Below are 17,769 nucleotides of genomic sequence, written 5' to 3' on the forward strand. Positions count from 1 at the left end.
GAGCATGACGCAGGTTACACTGCTGACATCCGACGTCACAGGGGTCACCTTCACCAGTACACCGGAGAATTCGAACAACGTCATCAGAAGGACACAGCAGAGGAACAGAGAGGAGCTCCGCAGGCCAACCGTCACCGACTCCACAACAGTGAGTTAATGCAGAGAAATGTTCTTCACACGCTAGGAAATAATTGTTCAACTCTTGCCAAAATACGCTGCATGCTGAAATATCTTTCACTGTAATGTCAGAACGGCACTACGAATTGTGAGCAGACCACACAATATGACATGAACTGTGCCCCTTCGCTTGCTCACAATTTGTTTTCCTTCCACAGCTGACTCAGTCTCACAGAAGTCTTATTTTATTTTTATTTTTTTTTATTTTTTTCAATCCTCTCCATTACGCAGTTACTTTGCTCGAGCACCAACCTAATAAATGAATTCCTTAGCCATATGTTTTTGTACCAGTAGATGGCAGCAACAACACTCAAATCAGTCCGAAATGTAAGGAAATTGCTGATATCTTAAACAGCCAAAGACATGAAGTTAGATTTCTGAATGTTACACCGTCAGTCCAAGTTGCACACAGCAGATAAATATCAAACGCCCTGCCCTGGTCCAAATTCAGCGAATTGCACACGGCAGACTCCTCTTTCAAAGATACTGAAATGCTAAACAAACGTCAAGCACTCTGGTCTACAGGCTGTCCTGTTGACTAAGGACACTGGTGGGGCTTACCAGAGCGCAGTTTCATGTAATCTTCTTCTTTGAAAGTAGAGTTCATTAGTCCCAGTAATATTCAAGTCCTTAGTTGTAATCCAGGGTAAAGTAGGGTAATCTTTCAGCAACACGTAGTTCTTTTTACCTCGTCGCCAGTGTTGTAAATAAGATTGTCCTTGTAGCCAGATGTAGTGTAGATATATTCATTAGGTTTATTGTCAAGATAGTCACATCAGTAAATCACAGGAAGATGGTAAGTCCATATGACGCCCCACCAGGAGCAGCCTCTGTCTTGCTCAGCCTGCCACCAACTGACACTCCTCAGCTCCCCAAGCACCCAACACTCCATGATGACCACATCATACTTCCAACATTCCAGTCATCTTCAGGCACATCCATACACACACTGGCTGAGCAGTAGATAGAGTAACCATAGAGAAGGGAAGTGCAGCAATAGATTATAACAGTGATAGAACCGATTATTCCAGTATTGTTCTCGCTGCCATGCAAAGTATCCTCAGACCGATCTCCATCAGATCTGCCACCTGTGCCTGTTGCCCGAGCACAACAAGGCCACCTGCGACACTTGCAGCTCCTTCCGCTGCAACAAGACACTTCACAACCATTGTGCACGTCGACTCAAAGTGTCACGTAAGGGCAGCAAAGATACTCCGGACCTCTTCGGTCCCGATGACATGGAGGGGGAACATCATCCACAACGTTCGGTTGCAAATGAAGAGGCTTTCTCCCCTGAACAAAGTTCTGTCTCCAACCTGGAGATCCACTACTTTTCGCCTGCCCAGGATTCCGTTAGTACAGCACCTCCTCCTCCCCACACCACCCTCAACCTGAGCAGCCTTTTACGAAAGGGCAGATGGCCTTTCTGGAGTACCAGAAACAGGCTTTCAGACCACCACTGCCTTTGGGCCTTGGTCGGCACCATCAAACCACTGCGGATGCTTTGCCCAGGTCCATCTCAGCACCAACGAAGCCTTTGAGCCCAACCTCTTCGGTGTGGGCTATCTGATGCTGGCAACGAGCTGACTCTCAGCACCAACCACATCTTCCTCCGTGCCGAGCAGAACCTCAGCCCCGATACCAGGGGTGCCCTCAGAGCCGCCGAAAACCTCTGCATCGACCAGCAAGTCAGACACCGGCGCAGTGGAGCCAATTCTTCATAAGCTGCAGGAGTAGCTCAACTCAAGGCAGAAAGAGTTGTTCATCCAGCCCCGCTGGGGCCGCAGCCTTGTCTGCCCATAGGGCCCTGCTGTTCCCCCTCAAAACATCAACTGTCCTTCAAGGAGGCCTTGGTCTTTCTGATTCTGACAATACTACACAAGAAAGCGGATACGGCTACCATCCTCTTACCACATGCAGAACCCTCCCCTCGCCCTATTGCTCAACCTCATCCTTCACCTGCCTCTCCAGGGGACCGTCTTGATATCCCACCTCAAGAGTCTCCACACACTGACACGTGTGTGTTGGGGGGGTGCCACACTCCTCCACAGGGTGGCTGTAGGAAGCTGGCTTTTTATGTGGTATTGCTAATGTAAGGGCACACCATGCAAAAAGTACATACGACCCTTATTGCTTTACAGGGCTTAAAGTAATAATCCCAAGTGCTATATTTGTGGTAGTGTGGTCGAGCAGCTTAGGCTTTACAGAGGGTAGTGTTTAGCATTTGTTGTACCCACAGAGTCAATAAAGCAGACACACACTCAAAAAGAAATCTGAGACCAATTTAGAATAATAACATAGATTTTAAAATTATTTCAGACACCAAGGTCATCGGAATTAGGTAAGTACTTTCAAGCAATACCCCTGTGCGCCGGTAAATGGCGTTGGTCTGCTTCGCGTGACATCAGCTGCTTCGTCCACGTCGGAAGTGACGTCACGTCACCAATATGGGCTCCACCTTAGCACACTGACATCAGTTCTTTTCATTCCGCACCAGTCAAGCTCTGATCTGTGAAGAGAGCTACAATCTGTCACTTTTTACAGTAGTTTTTCAATTTTTTGTTGTCCCCTTTTTAAAGACTTCGGGGTTCAAGGCGAGAGTTGCCTGTCATCGTTCCATGTCGGTGACGGACCCGCATTTGGTTTGTCTCTGGAGTGCGACCATGACTCGAAGTCATGCTCCAACTGCCGGGCCATTGATCCGAAGGCTTTTAGTGAGTGGTCCCTAAAGCTCCTTGCAGCCCGGCAGGCGACACTGCATTGCACGACTCCTCTGAGGTCACAGTCCCGGTCCAGAGGAAGGTCCCCGCATTGCTCCAGGAGTCCTAATTCCTATTCGTCCCACTCGAATTTTTCAGGACAGTCCGGTAAGTGGCACTAAAAACACAAGAAGTCGAAGCGTGCTTCGACTTCTCCCCGTCTATCGGCCAACGCAACGGAAGAGCATCAGCATTCAAGGCCTTGTTCTCCAGAACTTGTGGCTCATCACCTCCCTGATTTTCTGAGAACTGGAGTGCCCCCGCCCAACTTAAAGAATGTTTTGTGGCCGTGCGCCTCATTTTTGGGTGGCCTGACCCTACTGGTGCGCCTTCTGGCCCCATGTGATCAGAGGGGGCCCAAACTGGTTTCGCGCCATTTAATCCATTGTCAATGGCCCCCTATGGATCCAGGCCAGTGCTGGTTGTGCCATTGCGACCTTCCCCAGCTCCCAAGGCCACCACCACCTACCAGTGACGTCAGCCCCATTATGATTCCTGATGACCCGGAGCCTGTACTGTGTCGCCTGAAGCCAATTCCAGCACGGAGAGGCCCTCCAGGTCCTAGGTCGTTTCCTCAGCCTAATTCTGAAGGACTAGGAGCGCGAGAAGATTGGGAGGGGGGGGGCTTGGGGGGGTCACTGGACCCGTTAAAAGCCCAGCCTGATTGGGAACTTGACTGGTATGAGGAATTTGGTGAGGCCATTGGACTGGATACTTCTCCAGATACTGGCATGCTTTCTCCCACTACCATGGCTACGCAGGAGGGACCAACTTATGCTATGGTGGGATGAAGGGCGGATGGGAATCTTTGCCTTCAGCTTCCTTCTGTTGCAGTCAAGACCAACATTTTGACGGAGTGTGGAAAATTAGTACGGTTTTTGTAAACATTATCTGCGCCATCTTGCCTTTTCCCCTGATGCCACACTTTTTGTCGTGCGCACCCGCCATTTTAGGTGCCTCGATCAGAACCACCCTCTGCACGCCACTGGCCCCCAGTATAGCCCTTCGCCCTCGCAAAGCCCGCACACTGACAACCCCCGCTCTCTCATGCCTTGGGTCATAAACCCCTCTTCAGCGCAGCTCTGCCTCAGAGCCCCATCCTGTTCCCAGCGCGACACCTCCCTTCATTCCTTTCATGGTCCCAGGCCCTTTGATACAAACCCCCTTTTCCTGTGTGCCCGTTTGTCTTCCTCTTTCCCAGGCCGACACCTAGCTCTGCCGATACTGTTTATTGCCCCTCCCCGTACAGTAGAAAGCTTCCCTCATCAAAGGACCCCCGAGTTGATCAAAGCCCCCACCCTATGAGATCCGATCGAACCCCCACATTCCGTGAATCGGCGGAATGTCCAGCTGCGCGATAATCATCACCTGTTGTGACCGGGGTGGGGACTTCAACTGTAAATGTGTGTGGGAACGGGCCTGTAGGGGAGATTCAGAGGATGTCCTTTCATACTTCAAAGCATTACAAGACTGTGTTACCTGCAATAAAACTCATTAACTGTGTATAAGAGGCCAGGCCTCAGAGATGCGGTTAGAGCACCTCGTGACGATACTTGCTGTCCGAACTGATGTGTTCTCCTCCGGAGAGAATAAAACCTTTGTTTCCTGCCTTCCAGTCTCCAGCGCCTGCCTCTTCATTGGTTAATATCTTGTGGGTATAAGAGGCGACACCGCCGGGCAATACTTAAGGATCATTTATTCTGGTTGATGGCCTGACCCTTTTTAACAATTGGCGTCCAAAACGTGGGGCCCATCAGTGACTCGTGGATCCAGTGGGAGAGGTCCTGACGACAGAGTGAACGACTGCAACGATCGGGGAGTGCACCTGTCCGATAGACCCTCGTCTGACAGCCGATCATCCGAACTTCACTGGTTCCGAACAGACCTCTCTCGAGTGATCTACGGTCCTGACTGGGAACCATCAGGAGTGCCGCGAGGATTGCGAAGAAAAGAGGACGATCGGGCACTGGATTCGGAAGACAAGAAACTGTCCATGCGGTCCGGGTAAGGTCGTGTAAACACGACGAATTGCGAAATAATTATTTGAATTGTTCAGAAAATACTAGTATTACTCATTGTTAATTTATTTGGAGATCCACTGTCTGCAAACGGAGAAACAACAGGCTCTCTCTTTGCAAGCAGTGGAGGATAGGTAATGCAACCGCCGCGCCTATCTTTCTCCCCCACTGATTAATTACTTGAAACTGAACTATTGTTCCCAGATTGTTTTCTGGAGATTCTCTGTCTGCAAACAGGAAAGGGCCCCCCCCTCCCCTTTTTGCAGATAGTGAAAGGGAAGGTAACGCAGACCTTTGCGGGCCTACTTATTCTCCCCACTGAATTGTTTTGACCGAACATCGACTATTTGATATTGGTTCATGAGGTATTCACTGCGTGCAAACAACGTAGAATAGGAATATTCTGTCTAGTCTTTGCACGCAGTGATAAGATAGGCAGTGCTGACTTTTTGTCCCCATTGTGCTCCGTCATGTCTGTCTTCTCCCCACTGATTGGTAGCCTGTTTAGCCCGGACCGCTTATTAGAGGTGAACCATCCGGCTCCACTGGAAGGCACCCCTAATAAGGACATGTTCATGAAGCATGGATTAATCGCTATAGCCTATAACAAACTGTGGCATAAATATATGAAAAAGGATCGAGAAAGTCAGTGGCCACTGATAGGATCCTTCGATGATGACAAAATAAATGCGCTAGAAACAGCCCTTAGTAAAAACAAGACAACTCCCACTATGCTTGATAGTTTCGGCATGTGGCGTAAAGAAACTGAACAACGTAAAAAGAGAACTGAGAGTAGGTTGGGAAAAGAGCTGCGAAAAGCAGCCCACCTAGCTGCTCAGAAACTAGAAGGAGAGATTAAGGAAAGAGAGAAAGCCAAACAGAAACTAGAAATGGAAACATCAAGTCAGTGTCCGGTTAGAACATCCTCCACGCTCTACCCTGATTTACCCTCGAGACAACGAGCCAACGATGATCTGTTGTTAGGTCCTCCGATCATCTACATGCCCCCTCCATATGCCCCTTCCCAACCCTTAGCACAGCACCCACCACCCCCAGGTACAAACGAGGGTAGCGCCACAGCTTCGGCCCCCATGGCCTCTGTACCGGCCGAACCCCTTGTATTAAATACTACGCAAACGACAACGTTAGACGACCCTGAGACCCGAAGGGCTGGTTCTGCAAGAACAAACAGACTAAGCAAAGATGAGCGAACAGGGATCGACAAGATAGCAAGGACACTGGTAGAAAGGAAGGAAGGTGAAGAGTACATCACGGATATGTTTAAATCATATACCGGGAGTCACAGACGACATTTTACCGTACGACTGTGTTACCATGTTTTGAACGAATATGAGGACCGATATCGAGACAAAGGTCCCGAGAGCCTAACGACTCTGTACCGGAAGGTCGATATCGGGGATGAGGGCGAGTGTGATGTGACGGACCTCCTTACGCGCACGCTTGAGGTTTTCCGCCACCTCACTGAACGAGAATCGGGAACTAAACTCACGACCTCCGTAGTGACCGAGCCACAAACTGAGCAACCTAACACCATGATGCCGATACGAGAGGCTGCCCCTTACTGGGTTCCACCACGAGGTGCAGGGACTAACGATGATGCAAACCACCCAGATGCAAAGGGAAGGGTAGTGTACAACTGGGTCTACCAGCCTTGGGACCGGCAAGAGATTCTGACATTCCGGAAATCTCTGCCTGACCTACGTAAAAACCCCACTGCCTTCTATACTGAATTGGGTACAGCCCTAGGTTCAACGATCATGACCCTGGCTGACATCGACTTGTTTTTCGGGTTATGTCTACCAGCTGATGTGTGGAAGCAAATCCGGAAAGTCGACCACCTTGAGCTGTTTGGACATACCTGGTCACAACTCGATACCATCGATAAACAACGAGGACCTGGACAAAAGCCTATAAAATCCATTCTAGACCTTCCAGATAAAATCGTACAGAAATTAAAAACCCTGATCCCAGAAAAGAAAGTGGACTGGTCGATAGTAACGGCCTGTCGCCAGAAACCCCAGGAGGATGTATCGGAATACTTCTCCCGGTTTGAAACGGTGTTCTCCGATTACAGCGGCCAGGACATGACCACGGCAACCGGACACCACCTGTTTGTCCAGAATTATGTTAAGGGTCTGTCATCGGAAGTCTCCCAGAAACTGCAGGCTAGCGAGAGTAGTTGGGCAGCCTCCAAACCTACGGCTATCCTCCAGATGGCCCAATATTATGAACATCAGAAAAATGAAAACGATAGGGCAACTGAGAAAAAGAAGAAGGACTTGAAAGAGAGGGTGATGATGGCCCAACTGCAAGGGGTGACTATAGGACGAGACCAATACCGGGGAAACTACCAGACGAACGCCCCTAAGGCTGCATTTCCCCAGGACCGCACTTTGACTCCCCACAGTGGACGTACAGACCTTAGACAGGACCAGTGCGCTTTTTGCAAAGGAACTGGCCATTGGAAATCCCAGTGCCCAGTTCTTCTGGAAATAATCAGAAACAAAGACCCCAAGGACATAGTAAGTGGACCGGGAAATAAGGGACAACAGCGAGGGCCCCCAAACGACACGACTAACGATAGATCAGGCAGACCAAATACATTTGATCGACCCAGACAGAACCAATACCAGCAATCTGACTACGATGACACCCACAACTTTGCATAGGACAGCCAAGGGCAAGGGAGGGATCCAGTCGAGCTCTATGTTGACCAGCAAGGCCCTTACGTCACTGCTAAGGTCCTAGGTACCAAGTCTCCATTTCTGGTAGACACTGGCGCAACACGTAGTGCGTTATCTAAACGACTGATTCCAAGGGCACCCTTGTCTGGCTCACTTATAACATCGACGGGTTTCGATGGAACGCCCTCCACTAACCCTCTGTCCGCCCCGATCCTCTTTGACGTAGAAAACAACACCACTGACACCACGTTTTTGCTTTCCTCAAATAGCCCTGACGCCATTATGGGACTGGATTTATTGAAACACTTCCGAGCGACAATCAGATGCTCTCAAGACGGAGTTCGAGTTTTTCTTTACGACAACCCCGTTCTGCTTAGTCATTGCCCTCCCCGACGCATGTTTTCCATCACCGAAGTCGACACCTCCCTGCTTGACACTCTGCCTCCGTATCTGTAGGCCAAGACGGATTCGGACGTAGGGCGCATGTTGATTGACCCAGTACACATTACTGTCCGACCAGATGCAACACTCCCGAAACTTCCACAATATCGGATATCGCCCGAGGGCGAGAAGGCATTGGTGAAGATTATTCAGTCACTAATAGATGCAGGAGTGGTAGAGGAAGTGGTAAGCAACGTTTGCAATAGCCCTATCTTGCCCATCATCAAGAAACAGGGAGAGGGAGACAAGAAGGCATACCGTTTTATCATTGACCTTCGAGAAATCAACAAAGTGGTGGTACCCCAGTACCCTGTGGTCTCAGACATCACCACCATTCTGACTTTGATTCCTTCTACTGCCACCACCTTCACTGTCATTGACCTTAAAAATGCATTCTTATCCACCCAGACAGCCGATATCTCTTTGGCTTCACCCTAAAAGCCCGCTCATATAGGTTCTGTCGAGCACCCCAGGGCTACACAGAAAGCCCTAGCATCTACAGACAGGCCCTCAAGAGACAACTGGATCAAGTCCAGTTACCCGATGGAGTGGTGTTAGTGCAATATGTCGATGGCATCCTCTTAGCGGCCGACACCACTCCACTGGCAGTTACAGCCACCATTCAACTCCTGCGCTTCCTTGCGGAAAATGGCCACAAGGTCTCCAAGAAGAAGTTGCAATTCTGCCAACCCCAGGTCACTTACCTCGGCCACCTTTTGTCCAAAGAGGGAAGGAAACTCACTCCTGATCGAATCCAAACCATCCTCGAAACTCCTGTCCCTAAGACCCAGAAACAGGTTCGCTCCCTACTAGGCCTCACCTCCTTTTGCCGACAATGGTTACCGAACTTTAGCCTCGTTGTGAAACCGCTGCTTTCTCTGCCTGGTAAAGACGTCCCCTTCCCACTCCCTTGGACCCCTGAGTGTCAAACCTCCTTCACGGAACTACGAGATGCCCTTTGTTCAGCCCCTGTCCTAGGTACCCCCGATTACAAAAAGCCCTTCTCCCTTTACACTCACGAAAGGGAGGGGTGCGCTTTATCTGTCCTGACCCAGGCCATTGGCCCAAAGCAACGACCGTGCGCTTACTTCTCTGCCACTCTTGACCCTGTAGCCAGAGCCTTGCCTGCCTGCCTTCGAGCTGTAGCTGCTGCTGCAATCTCTATCCGAGAGAGTGAGGGGATCGTCCTCTCGAACTCCCTCACAGTACTGGTACCGCATGCAGTTGACACCCTCCTGAACCAAACCAAGACACAACACCTAACGAGTGCACGACTGACTGGATACGAACTGACTTTGCTTGCACCCCATATCACCCTGAAAAGATGCACCACACTGAACCCGGCAACTCTGTTACCCTTGCCAGAGAACGACCCCAATGTGCACCCTGTACATGACTGCGTGACTCTTACGGACGAACAGACTAGAAGTAGGGTTGACCTCAGAGACACGGCTTTCCCTGACACCGACGGGGAGCTGTGGGTGGACGGTTCTTGCATCAAACTCCCCGACGGCACCACTTCCGCTGCCTATGCGGTCACCACGGCTCGAACTATAGTCGAGACAGCCCGCATCGCGCAACGGTCTGCCCAGGCAGCGGAACTGATTGCCCTGACACGAGCCTGCATTCTGGCAGGAGGAACCACAGCGAACATTTACACCGACAGCCAGTATGCCTTCGGGGTGGTTCACCATTTTGGGCTCCTTTGGAAGGAAAGGGGATTCCTGACCTCACACGGCACCCCCATTTTGCACGGGGATCTAGTCTCCGCCTTGATCGAGGCTGTCCTCCTCCCCAAGAAGCTTGCAGTCATCAAATGCCAGGCACACAAGAAAGTGACCGACATTATTGGACAGGGAAATGCACTAGCGGACATCACTGCCCGAACGACAGCTGAAAACAGGACGACAACACATATGTACGTGACCAGGTCACAAGCAGAAAAATGGACTGACGCTAGGGACACTATTAGAGACATTCAAATGGCTAGCACACAGCACGAACTGACTGAATGGGCACGGGTGGGGTTGAAAGATGACGAAGGCTGCTGGCGGACAAAAGACACGAACAAATGGTTGCTACCTGACTCGTACCTGATTCCCATACTGACTATGGCGCACTCCCCTGCCCACATAGGATCAGCCCCCATGATTGAACTTGTCTCCAGAGTTTGGCACAATGATAAAATCACAGACTCCGCCAAACGTCTGGTCCAACAGTGCTTGATATGCCTGCAACACAACCCCGGGAAAGGAACTGTAGTACCCCGGGGGGGATTTGGGGTCCCAGATCACCCATTCGAAGTCCTGCAGATGGACTACATCCAGCTAGACAGATGCCAAGGCCTGAAATATGTACTTGTCGTGGTGTGCGCATTTAGCAAATGGGTGGAAGCATATCCAACCCGTGACAACACTGCTATGGCCACTGCAAAAGTACTGTTAAAGGAGTTTTTCCCCCGTTACGGCCTTTGTCGTATTTTATGGAGCGATAACGGCCCCCACTTTATAGCCGAAGTCATCCAGTTCATCTTAAAGGGGTTGGGCATCAAGCAGAAATTTCACGCAGTCTTCCACCCCCAGTCTGCTGGACTAGTTGAGCGACACAACGCCACTCTAAAGCTTAAACTGGCCAAGATAGTGGCTACCACCGGTCTGAAATGGCCAGACGCCCTCCCACTGGCATTGCTATCGATGCGTTCCACCCCCACCAAACATCACTTAACACCTTATGAAGTTGTTTTCGGCCGACCCATGAGCGTCTGGTCAGCACCAAAACCAACTTCCATTCATGACGTCCCGGACGTCCTAATGTCTGATTATCTGTATAAATTGACTGAAACTCTGTCTGTCATTCATCAGCAGGTGCAGCAGGCCATCCCCGATGCTTCCAGGGGTCCGGGTCACGCCATCCAACCTGGGGATTTCGTGCTGATCCGAAACTTTCAGCGGACGAAGAGTTTGGAACCCCGGTGGACGGGCCCCTGGCAAGTGTTAATCACCACCCGGACGGCTCTTCGTGTGGAGGGGAAGCGGCACTGGCTGCATGCACACCACTGTAAGAAGGTCTCCTCGACCCTGGTCATGACGGAAAACATCGACAACCAGGAAGAGCTCCTGAACAAAGACCGACCATCGCTAACCTGCTATCCTGACACCGAAGCGCTTGAACTTTCAAAATTCTCTGATCCCACTGTGCCATCCAGAGAAGGGTATTTCCTGCGTCGAAAGGAGGGAGCTTCGGCTAAGTAGACCACGAACTAAGTTGAATCTCAGAACGGTGACCCAAAGCAACCAAGGATTACCTGGAGAGAAGCTAAACTAAGTCTGTGGTTCTGCCCACTACCGAGCACCTTGAAAACGAAGATGATGGAAGCGCCAGATAAGAAGATGATGGAAGCGCCAAATAAGAAGATGATGGAGGCAACAGGAAATACCCACTACAGAAACCCAAGGACAGACAGACTCCATAGCTCAAAGACAATTGCACTCTTCATCGCAATCCTTTTCTGCTTTCTCCTCATGACCACGCTCTGGATTGTGGAAGAAAATGCGCCTGCTCACGAAACATTCCTGACCACTGCTCAGCCTACCACCATGAAGGAACATTATCTGATTTCGCTCTCTCCTCAACTCAGAGAGAGGCGAAAGGAGTTTTGGAATAACTCTTTCGTACAACTCCTTCACCAGCACAATCTCGCCACGAATGCCACCAACTGTTGGATCTGTGGGTTGCTACCCCATGCCACTGGACACTCGATACCATTCATCCCCTCACCCTTCTCAGTTCATGGCTCCTGCCTTGCTTGGCTGATCCTCCTGCAAGAAAGCTATAAGGACAATGCCACCTCCAGCAAAACCGTAACTCATTTCTCCCACGGGGTCAGGCGAAACAGAACAAAGACACACTTCTGCCCGCAGACATCCAACGACTCAATCCAAATGGACATCCCCGCTAAAGAGCGAATTGAAATGCAGGTGTTCAACAATCCAACCAGACCCACCTTCTCCTACCTGCGGAAACGAACGGCCGCCACCTTGACTGTAGCCCTATCAGTCATCAACGTCACAGGCCACATGTGCATAGAAGGACTTGGGACACAGCTGGTGGGTCGCAGTGCTTGCCGTTTTACCAGAACGTTGGACTCTACGGATCCACCTTCCTTTGTGTCTTCCCCAAACATGTATTTCGTCTGCGGCACAAAGGCCTACACCTGGCTCCCCAAAGGCTGGGGGGGCACTTGCTTCATCTCCTTCATCCTTCCTCCAACTTATGTGGCCCCAGCGAACCATCATAGACAAAAACGAGCCAAGGACATTGAGCAAGCCGACTCGACAGGAGAACAGTTCTTCGATGCTATGAAGGGACTTGTTCCTCTTTGGGGCCCGATGGCAAACAGCCGTGCCATCCGACATCTGACTCAGGCAGTTGAGACAACGATGAACATCACAGCTGGTATTTTTGCTAACAACACCGCCGAACTCCAAGCGGTCCGCTTGGTGGCCCTCCAGAACCGCCTTGTCCTAGATGTGGTTCTTGCGGACCGTGGTGGAGCATGCCGCATTATTGGGTCCAGCTGCTGTACATACATACCGGACAACTCGCCCTCAGTGTACAAAGCCATCGAACATCTTCACAGACTCTCTTCAGAAGTCCACCAGGATCAGGAAGAATGGTCGCTTGGTGGTTGGTTCTGGAACACTGTTAAGACCTGGGGCTGGAGACTGTTCACCATTATCCTGATTCCTGTAGTTGTAATATGTGGTCTATGCTTAGGAATCCAATGTCTACCACCTCTGTGTTCATGACGTGCAAACTGTATTTGCCCTAAGACTGTGGACTTTGGAAAAGAACGCATGGGAGCTTTATATGATGTCGAGGTTAGGAATTTGATGAAGATCGACATTGAATAGGCAAATTGGCTAGATATGTTAAAGGGAGGACTGTGGAAAATTAGTACGGTTTTTGTAAACATTATCTGCGCCATCTTGCCTTTTCCCCTGATGCCACACTTTTTGTCGTGCGCACCCGCCATTTTAGGTGCCTCGATCAGAACCACCCTCTGCACGCCACTGGCCCCCAGCATAGCCCTTCGCCCTCGCAAAGCCCGCACACTGACAACCCCCGCTCTCTCATGCCTTGGGTCATAAACCCCTCTTCAGCGCAGCTCTGCCTCAGAGCCCCATCCTGTTCCCAGCGCGACACCTCCCTTCATTCCTTTCATGGTCCCAGGCCCTTTGATACAAACCCCCTTTTCCTGTGTGCCCGTTTGTCTTCCTCTTTCCCAGGCCGACACCTAGCTCTGCCGATACTGTTTATTGCCCCTCCCCGTACAGTAGAAAGCTTCCCTCATCAAAGGACCCCCGAGTTGATCAAAGCCCCCACCCTATGAGATCCGATCGAACCCCCACATTCCGTGAATCGGCGGAATGTCCAGCTGCGCGATAATCATCACCTGTTGTGACCGGGGTGGGGACTTCAACTGTAAATGTGTGTGGGAACGGGCCTGTAGGGGGGATTCAGAGGATGTCCTTTCATACTTCAAAGCATTACAAGACTGTGTTACCTGCAATAAAACTCATTAACTGTGTATAAGAGGCCAGGCCTCAGAGATGCGGTTAGAGCACCTCGTGACGATACTTGCTGTCCGAACTGATGTGTTCTCCTCCGGAGAGAATAAAACCTTTGTTTCCTGCCTTCCAGTCTCCAGCGCCTGCCTCTTCATTGGTTAATATCTTGTGGGTATAAGAGGCGACACCGCCGGGCAATACTTAAGGATCATTTATTCTGGTTGATGGCCTGACCCTTTTTAACAGGAGGTGTTACAAACAAGAGCTTCCTGCTCGTAAGCCCTGCTTTCCTTTAATGAAGCCCTCATGGATGTTCTACTTGGAACCTGGTCCAAGCCCAGCAGAGGAGCTCCTCTGAATAGGACCATTGCCCGCCGTCACCGCCTTGCTCCGGGCAAGCCACATTTCCTCACTACCCACCCTACCCCAGAGAGCTTGGTAGTCCCATGGCGCTTTCTCTCCTATTCCCCCGATAGGGAATCCGAAGGCTGGGTAGTTGGGGCAAGAAAAAATTGTCTTCCGCCAGACAGGTCTGTGAACACTGCATGCTTATTGGGCCGTTATCCCCACACTCTGTAAGAAACGGTTGCGCAAGTGCTGCCACTGGTCCAGAAAGAGGCCCACGCCATCCTTTCCCAAGCAGTGTCAGATTGGAGGGATGCAGCAAAGTTCACAATTTAATCTGGTTTTGACAAGACTGGCTTGCTGAACAGAGGATTTTCATCAATGTTGGCATCAGACGCCACGCCGTGCTGAGAACATCTGGCTTTTCAGGGGCAGTCGAAGCCTCACTCATGGACATGCACTTTGATGGCACCTGTCTCTTTGGAGACAGGGCAAACCCGACACTGGAGCGCTTTAAGGACTCGTGTGGTACAGCCAAATCTTTGAACCTCTCAGTGGCCGCATTTCCCCAATCAGTCTGTTGCTCCTTTTGTGGCTACGGCCACAAAAGGAGACTACCAAGTTCTCTGGGGTAGGGTGGGTAGTGAGAAAATGTGGCACGCCCTGAGCAGGGCGGTGGCCGGAGGCAATGGTCCTACAGCTGTGCCAACCATACCCAGCCAACGAGCCGCACAAGTTCAGCAGCACCTGTGCGGTTTGTTCCAACCACTTGGGTCTGGCGGCCAGAGTTCGGTCAGGCCAGCACCCCCTTGCAGCTCCAAACCCTCCATGTCTCGCCTTTTCAGACCATGGGCGTCTAGTTGGTGGCAGGATCAGCCATTACATCCACTACTGGCAGTCCATCACATAGTCTGAAGAGGCTGCTCCCCTTCGAGACCACCCCTCCCTCCATGCCTGCATCCTACAACCGGCTGACAGAGGATCATTTGATTTTGTTCTGGGAAGAAGTCATGACTCTCTTAGCCAAGGGAGTCATTGAGAGGGCTTTGGCGCCAAAAGTAGGCTGAGGTCGTTATTCCTGCTACTTTCTGGTTCAAGAAAAGCCCTTTGTCCTATCCTAGACTTCTGAGCACTCAAATACTTCCTCAAAAAGGAAAAATGTAAGCTCAGGTCTACCATGTAGACTGGATGGTAGCTTTGGAATTGCAGGACGATCATTTTCACGTTCATTGCCTGCCTACCGGTACTAACTGCAATTTACCGTAGGCCAGGAGCATCCTCAGTTCGCTGTGCTGCCTTTTGGCCTCACCAGCGCCCCTCAGGTGTTCCCGAAGGTGATTCCGAAGGTCGCAGCTCATCTGTGCAGGTCAGGGGTGCCAGTCTTCCTCTATCTCGATAACTGGCTGCTGAAGGGGGGCTCTCTCCAGGCTGTCGTCTCCCACATCCAGAGTACAGCCAACTTCCTACATTCTCCGGGGTTCACTATTAACGTGCCAAAGTCACATCTGACTCCCTCTCAAATGCCCCCTGTCATTGAAGCTGTTCATCTGGACACATGCAGTTCAGGATATTCAGGCTATGATACAGATGTTTCAGCCTCTCTGGATTTTGGTGAGAATGGCTCTGAAGCTGTTGAGCCTCATGGCCTCCTGCATCCAGCTAGTGACACATACCAGGTAGCATATGCGGGCTCTGCAGTGGGACCTGAAGTTCCAGTGGGCGCAAAATATGGGGAATCTTTCCTACATGGTTCAGATCTCGGGGGAACTATACGAGACCTGCAGTGGTAGCTGACGAACCGCGATTGGGTCAGTGGCAGACCCCTCTCCCTTCCCCAAACAGATCTCACAGTAGTGACAGATGCGTCACTCCTGGGTTGGGGCAGCCATCTGGGCAACGTGGACATCAAAGGACTCTGGTCTCCGGCAGAATCCAGACTCCTCATCAACATGATGGAGCTCCAAGCAATCTGATTGACATTGAAAGCCTTTCAACCCTCCATCAACGCAAGGCTAGTTCACGTGTTCACAGACAACACCACCGCTGTGTGGTACTGCAACAAACAGGGAGGAGTGGGTTTGTGGACTCTTTGTCAAGATGCCCTTCGTCTCTGTAGATGGCTGGAACAGCAGGGCATATCCCTGGTGGTTCAACACCTGGCCGGTTCCCAGAATGCCATGGTTGACAAACTCAGCTGTCAATGCCTAGCGGATCACGAGTGGTGTCTCCTCCGTAGGTGGCGCAAGGTCACTTTCAGCTGTGGGGAGAGCCTTGGTTATATCTGTTTGCCTCCAAGGAGAGTGCACACTGTCAGCAGTTTTGCACCCTGGAGTTTGCAAGGCTGCACTCGCTCTGAGACGCTTTTTGTCTCGAGTGGAGCTCAGGCCTCCTGGATGCCTTTCCGCCCATACCACTCCTACCCAAGGTTCTCAAGAAGATCAAGAACGACCGGGCTCAAGTCATCCTTGTGGCTCCAGACTGGACGCAGAAAGTCTGGTATCCCGAGCTTCTGAGCATGGCCATCGATCGTTCCTCAGGAGAAACTTCTGTCACAGCAGCAGCACTCGAACCTGCCCATTCTTCGCCTTTTTGTGTGCAAATTGAGTGGGCAGTTGACATTTTTTGACCTTCCTCCCTAAGTTTGTAATGTCCTCTGGAAGCCAGGCATCCCTCCACCAAGACAGTGTACGCCTGCTGTTGGAAAAAACCAAACTTTTTGTTCCCCTCTCTATGCCTCTTTCTGAGGTTCTTCTTTTCATTCTTTCTCTTGCCCAGCAAGTCTCTGTTCTGGCACTCTTAAGGGCTATCTATCTTACGTTTTTGCTTTCAACTGGTTGCCTGATCAACCCTGTTTGTTCAAGTGCCCTATTGTACATGGGTTTCTCAAGGGCCTTACTTATCTCTTCCTTCTTCACCATTCATTATGCCTCATTGGGACCTTAATTTGATTTGAACTTTTACTATATGCGCTCCTTTGGAGCCTCTACGCAATTGTCCCCTCAGGCTTCTCACTTTGAAAACAGTCTTCCTTGTCACAATTACATCTGCCCATTTAATAAGTGAGCTGCAGGTTTTATGATTTAAGCCGCCTTACCTCTCACTCTGTCTTGACAAAGTGGTGCTTCGCAGAAGTGCCTCCTCTCCAACAAAAGTGGTCACCCCTTTTAATGTAGGCCAATCTATCACCTTGCCTATCTTTTATGCTCCCCCACATCCCTCCGAAAAAGAAGAGAGACATCACCGTCAGGACCCAAAAAGACCGTTCTCCTTCTACCTTAATCGTACACGAGAGTTCCGGTTGGACAATATGTTGGTGGAAAGAAAGGCCGGGCAGTGCACAAATGACCATTTCCAGATGGGTCATGCTCTGAATCCAAATCTGCTACACACTGACGAAGAAGCAGCCCCGGGAAGGTTTGCAGGCTCATTCCACCAGAGCTAAAGCTGCGTTAGCACATGGAGTTCCAGTCCTGGTTATCTGCAGGCAGCAACGTGGGCTTCCCTGCACATGTTCCCCAAACATTACTGTCTGGAGCGTCAGGTCCGCAGGGATGGGGACTTTGCCCAGTCAGTCCTGAAGAACTTCTTGCTTGAAATTAGTTTGCAGGCCCTCTTCCCGGGATGGTATTGCTTGGGTATCTATTTCAAGGTAAGGAATCTGCTGCTAGAAGTCTTTATCAGATTAACAAGTTACTTACCTTTGGTAACGCCTTATCTGGTAGAAACTATAGGTAGCTGCATATTACTTACCCAC

General features: G+C 50.7%; 1 protein-coding gene across 3 annotated transcripts in view; it reads left to right on the forward strand.

The window, feature by feature from the left end:
• The window catches only part of RTTN (rotatin), an 891,871-nt gene that overhangs the window by 775,197 nt on the left and 98,905 nt on the right, over nucleotides 1-17,769 (forward strand). The gene's annotated exons all lie outside the window — the stretch shown is intronic.

Source organism: Lissotriton helveticus, chromosome 4_1, assembly GCF_964261635.1.
Source record: "Lissotriton helveticus chromosome 4_1, aLisHel1.1, whole genome shotgun sequence".
In the NCBI taxonomy this organism is placed as follows: Eukaryota; Metazoa; Chordata; class Amphibia; order Caudata; family Salamandridae; genus Lissotriton; species Lissotriton helveticus.